We start from the raw sequence: 13,726 nt of genomic DNA, 5'->3' as shown, positions 1-13,726 counted from the left end.
GAATATATACGTGACCTTAAGCCAACATTGGACTAAAATGGAGCGTCTGCAGCTGCAGTTGCAGGGATGGCCCAGAGCACCCCCTAGAACTTACAGATAAAAACAGAAAAAACACAGCGCACAACGCTCTTAGTGCATTAAAAATATATTGACACAAACAATTGTTAGAGTAGGTAATGTGCGAACATCAAGGTGATATTAAACAGGCATGTTAGGGAATTATGTTACCCATACACCACGTGGAAGCCAGATTGGATGTCGTCACAAGTATAGGAAACTGCTTCGTGGTGACCTTCTAGTGTTCTGCCCGCATTCTCCACCATATGTGACAAACGACTTACTCCGGGGCTCCACCGTTTGTCCAGGACTGTTAGAACACGGTCTTTTAGGGTAGGTTAAATGACGAGGCGTAACGTGCTGTTCCTTTTAAACAGGCTACTGCCTGGTTTATTCAGTCCCAGGCACTGAGATTGCCACACTGCATACAGTGGCGACACACTTTATTCTAACACGGCTAGCTCTGCGAATTTCAGATTATCCCGGTTATCTGCGGTTTTGTGTCGTTTTCTCCCGGAGTGTATTGCTTTATTTTCGCGGCTGTGATTTAAGCATTTTATTCCCGCTGTCTGCAATACTGCAATGCCGTGTAAAAACTCATGGGGGCGTTTGCGAGCTGTTGTCTTTGAAGCCGAGAAATTCATGAATTGTAATGCAGTATATACAGTATATATACAGTATATACTATATAACAACAACCCCTATAACCCCTAACATACACATACAGTACTGTATATGCACATCAATGATATTATAGGCCGTCCCCTGGCGAGATGTGTTTGCAGCAGAGAGAGATCCGCTGCTCTTTCTGCACAAACATCGGCACATTAAAAATTATTTAAAATACATTTTTATTCATAGTGTAGATGTGCAGGGGGTTTCCGGAGCTGAACCGCGTTGGTTTCAGGTCCGGGGGCCCCCTGATTCCCGAGATACAGGCCCCTTTATGGTGTGCCGGTATCCATCTGCATTTAAAGGTCCCGATCACGTGACAGCGGAATGTAAACAAAGCAGAGGCCCCCTCCCCCTAATGTGTCTGTTCAACTTCCCTGCCGTGACTGTAATCTGTGTAAAGCCCCTCCCCCTAATGTGTCTGTTTAATCTCCCTGGCCTGTGTTTCTGTGAGTGCAGTGTATGTAAATGTGGGGAGGGGGGGGATTGGGATCCCGTGTAAATATAATGCAGCGCCTCACTGCCTATGGCCCACCCCGTGAGGCCTAACCACCCACACCCACTACCCACTACCCACCTGCCCATGGCCCCTCCGCTGCTGCAAAACAGAGACAAAAATTAAAACATCCAAAGAAATATCCCCTAACCCCTCAATCACCATAGTGGTTATTAACCGCTACAGTCATTAAGGGGTTAACCCACCCTCACCCACCCTCGGGACGCCTACATACCCTCCCACACTAACCCCCCACCCCGTGAGGCCTAACCACCCTCACCCACTACCCACACACAAGGGAGGCCTACCCACATACCCCCCCACCCCCAGTACCCACAATAAAAACAATACAGTGACCCACAATAAGCATCATTATATTTATTAAATACATTACCCACCCCCTGTGTCCCCCCATAAATACAAAATTTATCCTTTTACAAACAGGGTTCATAACGCAGCCCCAAGCGAGTCCCCGGTGGTCTGGCGGGGCACCTGACAGACCTACAGGGTACCAGCAGCCCTTTTCAAACAGGTTCTGGAGGCCTGCTGGTGGGTCCCGCCAGCGCCATGGCCCCCAGGTGGTCTCCTTGGGCTTACCGTGGGCCACAATTGGGTCCCCACGGTAGGCCCGCGGATGTCTGAGAGCCCCAGGTCAGACCCACAGGTGTCTGCAGGGCCTCGGGTGGTTCCCACGGGGGTCTGGGGAACTCATGGGGGCTCACTACGGGTCCGCGGTTCCCCCACAGAAGTGGGACTACACATCTTCATCCCCGCACCTACAGGTCGGCGGTGCCCCCACAGAAGTGGGACCACACAGCTTGATCCCCGCAGACTACGGGTCCACGGTGCCCCCACAGATGTGAGGCCACCGCTTCATCCCCGCATGTGTCACCCGTGGAACCACCAGCCTGATACCCGTGAGATACCCGAGAAAACCACATGTGGTTTCCAGAGGTCTCACGCGGAACCACGGAACAAACCCTGAATGTAAGAAAAATAAACCTGGCCTATACATTCAATGCATACACCCCCCCCCCCAACACCTACAGTACAATAATGTGCAAAATAACTATTATCCAGATATGGATAATAGATTAATTGCCCATTATTAAAAACATTAACTAGCATATTCAAATAAATAAAGTACTACTGACCTCATCAATAAGAAGTCTCTGTCGCCAGCGACATCCTTGTCTTGCCCACAAAATACATAGCAAATACAAAGCCAATACATTGCAAGTACATTCAGATATCAATTAACCCCTTAAACACCTTATCAGATAATAACCACAAAGGTAATTAAGGGGTTAAGCCACACTGGCCCGATACCCACCCTTCACCCATGAATTTGTACAGTGGCTTCATCATGCAACTATATATATATATATATATATACAGTATATACACACACATGATGAACCAATATACAAATAAATGTAGAAGGGTTATCAAAACCATACTGTACTTCAAATAACTCTTCTCCATACAGACACACTACATTACAATGAATTTCCTTTAATAATCCTAACTGATCTTACAATCTAAATCATCAAATGCCAATGAAAAACCTCACATTCCAATCAATACATTGCATTTACATGTATAAATGATGCATAAAATCTATGCACCATATACATTCTGCAAATGAATGTTAACAATATCATTGCAAGCAAAATACAAATACCTCCAAACAAGTAAACTATTTTAACCAATCAAGTAAACAAAAATCAATTAGCAATCATTATTTACATCCCTAAACAATTGACAGTCCATCCCGAACAATGAAACAATTAACTAATTCACGCCTGGAGCAGAACAATTTAGCATGTGAAAAAATATAAGTACCAAACAGAATACAAACTTTAAAACCAAGGCTAACCCTGAACACAAGCACACAATACAATATCAACAATTACATCTATCTAATTTTAAAATACTTTAAACACACAATAAAGCATAGCAGCATAGACAAATTAATTTCAAACACATCAAATCAAGCTTTTAAAACAACATCATTTATTACCCTATATGTATATATCTCTCTAGACATATATACATACAGTTGCAAGAAATGAAATACCACAAAAAAAAAATACACATGTTAAAAAAGCTTTTAAAAAAATTAACAAGTTAAATAAAATACATTTCTTTAGTTCACTTACCATTACTTGGACCCACCGACTCCCGTTGCGCACCTTACTCACGAACCAATCCACCAGGCACAGGAACCCATAAAATAATAAACCTTCAAAAATAAACATTACACTAAAAATCCAAATCAATCCACGGGTCTTCTACTTGTAATCCATCTTCATCTGTATTCTTCTTTCTTCTATCTTCTTCCGGGCGGGGTCTTCTTTCCGTCTTCGGCCACGCCCTGGCCTTCTTCTTCTGTAGGAGGTCCTTCCTTCTCGGCATTTGGCTTCAAAATGAGACGACATAGGCTTTTAAAGTTCTATGACGTCACATTTTCGTCATATGGTTCCCACGGCCATGATTGGGCCGTGAAAACCATGTGTTTTGGCCGATAAAAAAAAAAATGATGACGTCACTTAAAGGCAGTGAAAGCACAGCCAATTAGAATGGCTTTGCTTCAATTGCCTTTAAGATGACGTCATTAAAAGAAACATGGCCGGCTTCACATGGTACGGTAGCCAATCAGAGCGTGGGAACTCCATCCCTACTCTGATTGGCTGTAGTACCATGTGACATGTGTGGGAGAGTACGTAGGTGTCCCGAGTGGTGGGTGAGGGTGGGTTAACCCCTTAATGGTTAATAACCACTATGGTGATTGAGGGGTTAGGGGACATTTCTTTGTATGTTTTAATTTTTGTCTCTGTTTTGCAGCAGCGGAGGGGCCATGGGCAGGTGGGTAGTGGGTAGTGGGTGTGGGTGGTTAGGCCTCACGGGGTGGGCCATTGGCAGTGAGGCGCTGCATTATATTTACACGGGATCCCCCTCTCCCTCCCCACATTTACATACACTGCACTCACAGAAACACAGGCCAGGGAGATTAAACAGACACATTAGGGGGAGGGGGCTTTACACAGATTACAATCACGGCAGGGAAGTTGAACAGACACATTAGGGGAAGGGGGGCTTAAACGTTCCTGCCTTGACTGTAATCTGTGTAACAGACACATTAGGGGGAAGGGGCCTTACACAGATTACAGTCAAGGCAGGGAGGTTTAACAGACACATTAAAAATATGTATTTAATGTATTTATTGTTTTTTATGTATTTTAAATACACAAGGGGTGTACTGTACTGTATGTTGTTTATTGCAATGTTTATTGGGGGCAAATGTCCCCAATAAACATGTTATTCTGCCTTAACCCTTCATTGCCTTAGCGGCTATCAGCTATGGTAATGAAGCAGCATTTCTGTATTTTAATAATATTGTGCAGGAGCAGGGGGTCCCCTGAGCTATGATTTCGGGCTCAGGGAACCCCCTGCTCACTGTACAATATTATTAAAAATACATTCATGCTGCATCGTTACCATAGCACATAGCCGCAAAGGTAAGGAACGATTCTTTATTGATGTGTCTGTTTTATTTATACTGTAGATGTGCAGAGGGTCTACGGAGCTGAACCGCTGTGGTTTTAGGTCCGGGGACCCCCTGCTCCCCGAGATACAGGCCCCTTTAGGGGGTGCCGATATCCCTCTGCTTGGTTTACATGCCGCGGTCACGTGATCGGGACCTTTAATGCAGAGGGATACCGGCATCTCATAAAGGGGCCTGTATCTCGGGGAGCAGGGGGTCCCCGGACCTAAAACCACAGTGGTTCAGCTCCGGAGACCCCCTGCACATCTAAACTATGAATAAAAATGTATTTTAAATTTATTTATTTATATTCATGTATTTATTTATTTAGATTTATTTATTTATTTTTTGGGCGGCTGCTGTGTGTGAATTGTTTTTATTGTGGGTAGCGGGGGTGGGTGAAGGGGTATTAGCCCCAACGGTGGTTTTTTAGGGCTTGCGGGAGGGTAGCGGGAGGGGTTAACCCCTTCATGACCGTAACGATATTAACTGCTACGGTCGTGAAGGGGTTAAGTGCACCCACAACCCCCCCCGCAAGTCCTAAACTCACATCAAGGGCCAAATACCCCCTTCACCCACCCCCGCTACCCACAATAAAGCGGGCACGGTGGGTTAACCCCTTCATTGCCTTAGCGGCTATCAGCTATGGTAATGAAGAAGCATTTCTGTATTTTAATAATATTGTGCAGGAGCAGGGGGTCCCTTGAGCTTTGATATCTGGCTCAGGGAACTCCCTGCTCACTGTACAAAATTATTAAAAATACATTCTTGCTGCTTCGTTACCACAGCACATAGCCTCAAAGGTAAGGAATGATTCTTTATTGATGTGTGTGTTTTATTCATACTGTAGAAGTGCAGAGGGTCTCCGGAGCTGAACCACTGTGGTTTTAGGTCCGGGGACCCCCTGCTTCCCGAGATACAGGCCCTTTTATGGGGTGCCGATATCCCTCTGCTTGGTTTACATGCCGCGGTCACGTGATCGGGACTTTTAAATGCAGAGGGATACCGGCACCTCATAAAGGGGCCTGTATCTCGGGAAGCAGAGGGTCCCCGGACCTGAAACCAATGCGGTTCAGCTCCGGAGACCCCCTGCACATCTACACTATGAATAAAAATGTATTTTAAATCATTTTTAATGTACCGATGTTTGCGCAGAGAGAGCAGCGGATCTCTCTCTGCTGCAAACACATCTCGCCCCCGCCGGCCTATAGTATCATTGATGTATTGTATTGTATTGTATGTCTTTATTTATATAGCGCCATTAGTGTACATAGCGCTTCACAGTAGTAATACATGTGGTAATCAAATAAATAACAGATAATATAAATAACAGATCATGGGAATAAGTGCTTTAGACATAAAAGTAACATTTCGGAAGAGGAGTCCCTGCCCCGAGGAGCTTACAGTCTAATTGGTAGGTAGCGAGAACGTACAGAGACAGTAGGAGGGAGTTCTGGTAAGTGCGTCTGCAGGGGGCCAAGCATTATGTATCGTGTTTAGAATATCCACAGTGCTATTCATATGCTTCTTTAAGCAAGTGTGTCTTAAGGTGGGTCTTAAAGGTGGATAGAGAGGGTGCTAGTCGGGTACTGAGGGGAAGGGCATTCCAGAGGTGTGGGGCAGTCAGTGAAAAAGGTTTAAGGCGGGAGAGGGCTTTAGATACAAAGGGGGTAGAAAGAAGACATCCTTGAGAAGAACGCAAGAGTCTGGATGGTGCATACCGAGAAATTAGGGATGAGATGTAAGGAGGGGCAGAAGAATGTAAAGCTTTAAAAGTGAGGAGAAGAATGGAATGTGAGATGCGGGATTTGATCGGAAGCCAGGAGAGGGATTTCATGAGGGGAGATGCTGAGACAGATCTAGGAAAGAGTAGAGTGATTCTGGCAGCAGCATTTAGGATAGATTGTAGGGGAGACAGGTGAGAGGCAGGAAGGCCGGACAGCAGGAGGTTACAGTAATCAAGACGGGAGAGAATGAGGGCCTGAGTCAGAGTTTTAGCCGTCGAACAACAGAGGAAAGGGCGTATCTTAGTTATATTGCGGAGGAAAAAGCGACAAGTTTTAGAAATGTTTTGAATGTGAGGGGCAAATGAGAGAGAGGAGTCGAACGTGACCCCTAGGCAGCGTGCTTGGGCTACTGGGTGAATGATTGTAGTTCCAACAGTAATGTGGAAGGAGGTAGTAGGGCCAGGTTTGGGAGGAAGTATGAGGAGCTCTGTTTTAGCCATGTTGAGTTTAAGGCGTCGGAGGGCCATCCAGGATGATATAGCAGAGAGACATTCAGAAACTTTGGTTTGTACAGCAGGTGTAAGGTCAGGTGTTGAAAAGTATATTTGTGTGTCGTCGGCATAGAGGTGATAATTAAACCCAAAAGATGTTATTAGGTCACCTAGAGAGAGTGTGTACAGAGAAAAGAGAAGAGGTCCCAGGACAGAGCCCTGGGGTACCCCCACAGAGAGATCAATAGAGGAGGAGGAGGTGTTAGCAGAAGAGACACTAAAAGTACGATGGGAGAGGTAGGATGAGATCCAGGATAGAGCTTTGTTCCGAATACCTAGAGTATGGAGAATGTGGAGGAGAAGAGGGTGGTCCACGGTGTCAAATGCTGCAGAGAGGTCGAGTAATATGAGCAGAGTGTAATGACCTCTGTCTTTGGCAGCATGGAGGTCGTCAGTTATTTTGGTGAGGGCTGTTTCGGTGGAGTGAGCAGTGCGGAAGCCAGATTGTAGAGGGTCTAGGAGAGAATAGGTGTTGAGAAAATGGAGCAAGCGAGAGAATACAAGACGTTCAAGTAGTTTAGAGGCAAAAGGCAGGAGGGAGACAGGTCGATAGTTAGAAAGACAGGTAGGGTCAAGCTTGCTGTTTTTGAGTAATGGTATGACTGTTGCATGTTTGAAGGAGGATGGAAAGGTTCCAGAGCAGAGGGAGGAGTTAAAAATGTGTGTAAGCGTAGGGATTATAGTAGGAGCTAGAGGTTTTAGGAGATGGGAGGGAATGGGGTCAAGAGGGCAAGTGGTAGAGGGAGAAGAGGAGATAAACAGCGACACATCCTCCTCTGAGACAGTGGAAAAAGACTCAAGGAAGGCAGGAGGAGAGTTAGGAAGAGGTGTAGGATGGGGGGAAGAAACAGAGGGGATGTTCTGCCATATGGATTCCACCTTTTCCTTAAAATAGTCAGCAAAGTCCTGAGCGGAGATGGAGGAAGGAGAGGCAGCTGAGGGTGGTTTGAGTAGAGTATCAAAGACAGAGAACAGTCGGCGTGGGTTAGACTTGTGCATGTTGATTAGTGCAGAAAAGTAGGCTTGTTTAGCTTGCGAGAGGGCAGAGTTGAAACAGGATAGCATAAATTTGTAGTGAAGGAAGTCTGCGAGAGTGTGAGACTTCCTCCAGAGGCGTTCAGAGGAACGAGTGGAGGAACGCAGCATGCGCGTGTGGGAATTTAGCCAGGGTCTAGGGTTAGAAGGGCGAGGGTGGCAGAGAGAAAGCGGGGCATGTAGATCAAGAGACGAGGACAAGACAGAGTTGTAGTTCCTGACCAGGTTGTCAGGGTCTGTAGCAGAGCTGAGAGAGGAGAGGGAGGAGTGTAAAGTGGACTCAAAATCAGGTAAGTGAATAGAGCGCAGGTTTCTGCAGAACCGGGGTGTAGATGGAGGTGGAGAAGGGGAGAAGCGAGATAAAGAGAATGAGATGAGATGATGGTCAGAGAGAGGAAAAGGGGAAATGGAGAAATCAGAGAGAGAGAAGTTTTTAGTGAAAACCAGGTCTAAGTAGTGGCCATCCTTGTGGGTGCTGGCTGCAGTCCACTGTTGAAGGCCAAAAGAAGAGGTTAGAGAAAGAAAGCGGGAAGCCCAAGGGAGAGAGGGGTCATCAATGTGGCAATTGAAGTCCCCAAGGAGAAGAACAGGGGAGTCTGAGGAGAGAAAGAAAGAGAGCCAGGATTCAAAGTGAGAGAGAAAGGCAGAAGGGGGATGAGTAGAGGTAGGTGGGCGATAGATGACCGCCACATGAACAGGGAGAGGAGAGAAGATCTGGACAGTGTGAGCCTCAAAGGAGGGAAAAGCAAGAGAGGGGGGAATAGGAAGGGTTCGGTAACGGCAGACAGAGGAGAGCAGGAGCCCCACGCCTCCACCCCTGCCATCAGGGCGCGGAGTGTGGGAGAAGGAAAGGCCACCATAGGAGAGGGCAGCTTCCAGAGCAGAGTCAGACTGAGTAAGCCAGGTCTCAGTTATAGCAAAGAGAAGCAGGGAGTGAGAGAGAAAGAAGTCATGTACAGAGAGGAACTTGTTAGAGAGGGAGCGAGCATTCCAAAGGGCACAGGAGAAAGGGAGAGAGGAGGGAGGGTGGCAGGGGATGGGTATGAGGTTGGAGGGGTTGACACCAGAAGGAGTTGCATGTGGGAGGCGAGGACGAGAGCAAGTTGAAATAAGACAGGGACCAGGATTGGGAGAGATATCCCCAGAAGCAAGGAGGAGAAGCATGGATAGAAAGAGGATGTGTGAGGAGGATTTATAGGGGTGTTTTTTAGTGCAGGGGATATAGCTGTGTGGTGTCAGAGGACGCAGGTAAGAAAGGAGTTCATGTGAACTGAGAAGTGGTGAAGAAAGGAGAGATGGAGATATATGAATAGAGTTTGAGACATACTGAGGCTGGTAAAAAGAAGTGCATAATTTGAGAAGAAGTGAAGTCACAGCAAATATAAATGGTAAAGGCAGCATCACAGCAGTAATGATGCAGTCTGGTATTGATGATATCCTCCTTTCCAGCGTAGTTCAAATGCAGGAATCAGGGCCAGATGGGGTGTCCACTTCTTCCTCACTTCTTTTGAACTTCCTTGATGTGCATATACAGTACTGTATGTGTATGTTAGGGGTTATAGGGGTTGTTGTTATACAGTATATTTACTGTATATATATATATATTGCATTACAATTCATGAATTTATGCCATCTGGTGGACGCGCGAAGCATTGCAGCCTATTAAATCCTGAACCATTATCAATTAACACATAAACCGCGCGTCAGCCAGGCATGACCCGTGGCTGGGAAAGCAAAAGGAATGCGGCATGATCCGGGTGAACAGCGTGGCATTCCAGGAACAAGCCAGGGACAAACCGGTGATTTGTTAGAATAAAGTCTGCAGCAACAGTACACAAGAAACACTAGCAAAACAAAAGCCTGCTCACCTGAGCAATAACTTAACTGAGGTATTACCCTGACTATGATTGGGGCGGCTTATCCACTTCCAATAAACAAAAATAAGGAACTTTGCAATTTGATAAAGGTACAAAATGATTTAACTTGTTTGGGGAGTGGCTTTTCTCCGCTCTACTTCCAGCAGCCTTCCTGCCTTCAGTCTCTTGGGGAGAGGGAAGAGGAACCAGGAAATCAGCCTTAAATATCTGATTTCTAACTAGCAGGACAAGTGACAGAGATCAGGCAGCAGACAAACTCTGGTCTGGATCCCTCATCCCTCAGTTCTAGCACTTGCCAAACTGTGGGATGGAGTGCATGCATTCTAAGGCTGCACTTTCCAGCCTAAACAGGATAGAAACTGTTCAGTATCCTGGGAGACCTATATATGGAATTTATTACCATACCCTGGTTTCTGTCACAATATATATTGGAACTGCAGGCTGCTCATTCGGGTTGCCGGATAGACGCTGAGACGGTGACACCAGCAGCAGTGAAGCCTTGCAGTTCACACAACTAAGATCGAACGGAGGGTACTTGCTGCGGTCTGACATCTGTTTGGTCCGATCTCACCTGAAACCCGTTATTTGTTTTTCCATGTTTCACTCCTTTTTTAAACCACCTATTTAAATGTGTAGAAAAAAATTGGCACACATTTTTTGGTTAAGATTGCCTTTTCACTGTGAAAGTTACATTTTTTTTTCACGTAATCTACATTCTCAAAAGAAGTTTAGGATTTTAATTAAAAAACAATGTGGGTGAGAAATGCTACAGTGTTTTTCTCTGTCTTTTTTCCAAGATTTCACTGTGTGTATCTTTATGTCTGGTTAACTCCCTGTCTGTCTCACACAGTTTGACTATGTGTGTATATCTAGATATCTATATATATAGATATCTATATATCTATATATATATATATATAGATATATATATAGATATAGATATATATATATAGATATAGATATCTCATAAACACATATATATATATATATATATATATATATATATATATATATATATATATATTGTAAAATATACATATGTATATGTCTCAAAAACCAACAATGAAATATATATATCTATGTGTGTGTGTGTGTGTGTGTGTGTGTGTGTGTGTGTGTGTGTGTGTGTGTGTGTGTGTGTGTGTGTGTGTGTGTGTGTGTGTGTGTGTGTGTGTTAAGGTATTTAAGGCCTTATATGTAAACAGGGATTGTTATATTGGTCAGACTTATTTAAAGGTTTAAACATTACAGGGTAAGTTTGTTTGAGGGCATATTAGAGTCAGCTGTGTCCAATTTGGAGTTAACATCAAACAAGGCCTCTAGTGAGTTTACAAGGCCTGTAGTGTTACAACCTATAATATATCTATTTAATCCAGTTCTACACTGAACATATTGATGGCAGTAAGTAGGCCTTGTATTAAACCTATTTAAATGCTGATCAAGGTGAGTTAATTAAGTGCTTCATAATAATAGGCCCATATTGTTAAAGGGTCAGATCATGTATATTTCACTAACATAAGGCCTGTTTTATTTCAATACTGTGTTTTCACAAGGAAGCATCATATATATGTTTTGATAAAAAACCTCTAGACAAATTTAAATGTGTAAAACATATAGATCCCCTGATGAAATCCGCAAGGACGGAAGAAACGCGTAGGGATATGTGGCAATGAACCTACGGTGGTCTAGCAGCTCCCAGCTACCAACGTGAAGACGCAGAGACGTGTGTGAAGTCCCTTCCGGGTCCCAGTGCTCCACGAGAGAGGTGAATGGCGGCCGCACGCTACAACTAAGCAGTCGCAAAGGAAAGTACAGATTCCCTTACTCTCTGGGACAACGGCTGATACAGACACAAGATCCAGCATTCTAAAGGACTTCAGTTTACACAGAGGTGATCGTGGAGTCTTCAGTTGGTGCATGGGCTGGTCCCATAATATGCCTGATTTTATCAGACAAATTGTAAGTGTGCATTTGTCTTGTCCGTGATGTATTAAAATTCATATCTGATTTTACACAAGGATCGAGCGCTTCTTTTCTCTTTTTTCTAAATAGGTGCTGTGGGAGTTTGGTGAGCCCAAGAAGAAGCAGCCTGTACTTTTGTGATTCATTTATCATGGACAATTTGAGGACTTAAGTATTTTTTGTGATTATTTACAATTGCTTTATCAATCATTTTTTCATTCTTGAATATTATTCATTTTTTGGTCCACTATTTGTTATGACTTTAATTTAATTCACTATTTAGGTTAGGTTGGACCTTGTATATTTATAGTTATTTATGTTAATTGCACAGTCATTCTTTTGTCCTTTATTTTTGATAGAATTTGATTCAATTTTTGTTCATATTTTTTTTTTCTTTTTGATTTTTATGCACACTTTTTCTTTTTAATATTTTTAATATATTTTTTTATAATAATTTTAATTGGGCATATATACGGCCCCTGCCATTTTTTATATTGATATTTATCTGTTTGAACTAAATTTATCCACCTGTGCAAACACCTACCACATATATCAGCGTTGCAGCAGTTTTGGTGTATATATATATATATATATATATATATATTTAAGTTATACACTGTGTGTGTACATATATCCATAGATACTACATATATATTACTACACATTCACAGATATGTTATTGAAACCAGTACTCATACATGATGAAAGGCCAACATTAAAAAGCTTCAAGGAAGGTGAAGGTAAGTAATATTTGACAGTTCATCCTGCACAAAACAGAAATGTAGAATGTTAGCAGTTAAATATATATTTATTTTAACTTGCATGTGAATACTATTAACATGCAATGATTACCTAAATTACCTACCAAACATACCCAAATACAATCTTTTGCAGCTAAGTGAATGTCAGCTTCTCAAAACATTGCAAGTGTGTAATGTTGGACCATTACTGAACAGATGATTAATACATAAATATTAATTACATTATGCATTCATTCTGACTGTGAACATTTCCAAACCTTCACGTGTACCAGGACATACTTGAATGTTTGGAAACAACAGGTCTTGATCATACATACAATATTCATTAGATAATCTCAAGTCAACAAAACAAGGCCAAATACAGATTTAATTAATTATAACATTTATTCTTTTTTTTCCTTTTGAAACCGAGTCACAGGCCTGCTTGTTGTCTGATGGGTTTTTTTTTCCGTTTGGCTACAACTTTTAGCAAAACAGAGCCAGTTTGACTGGCCTGTGGCACTTCACGAGCAGGACTTGTGGCCTGTGACACTTCACGGGCAGGACTTGTGGCCTGTGACACTTGTGAACAAGTTGGGACACAGTGCACAACTGATGCTTGCTCCATTTCATGTTTGTGTTTTTTAGTTTGTTTCCAAAAACTGGTCAGTAGTAACTGCTTGTGCATTTGTCTTTTTGGTGCCTCCTTTGTAGGTGTCAGCTCCAGACTTTCTACAGATGGCAGCGGTTGGATGTTGAGAGGAACATGCACAGAACTTTCAGCTACTGTACCGGTAACACCCTGACCTGGGGAATGAAGATCAGATGCATGAGGTGAAAAAGTAGAATCATCTAAAGATCCTTCCTCTGATGGGTTAAAGTTGAAAGGATGTGCTGTTGTAGTCATTCTCAAGTGATTAGCTTGGGTTAGCTGAACAACTACTGCTTCTAATGTCGTGTTTAATTTTTGTATCTGTTTAGGAACTTCAATGAAGACTGTGTGGAGATGTGACAATTGTGATATCGTTTCTTCCTGCAGTGATATCATCCTTTCGTGCACTG

Source organism: Ascaphus truei, chromosome 1, assembly GCF_040206685.1.
Source record: "Ascaphus truei isolate aAscTru1 chromosome 1, aAscTru1.hap1, whole genome shotgun sequence".
In the NCBI taxonomy this organism is placed as follows: Eukaryota; Metazoa; Chordata; class Amphibia; order Anura; family Ascaphidae; genus Ascaphus; species Ascaphus truei.
Note: the sequence above shows the minus strand (reverse complement) of the source record.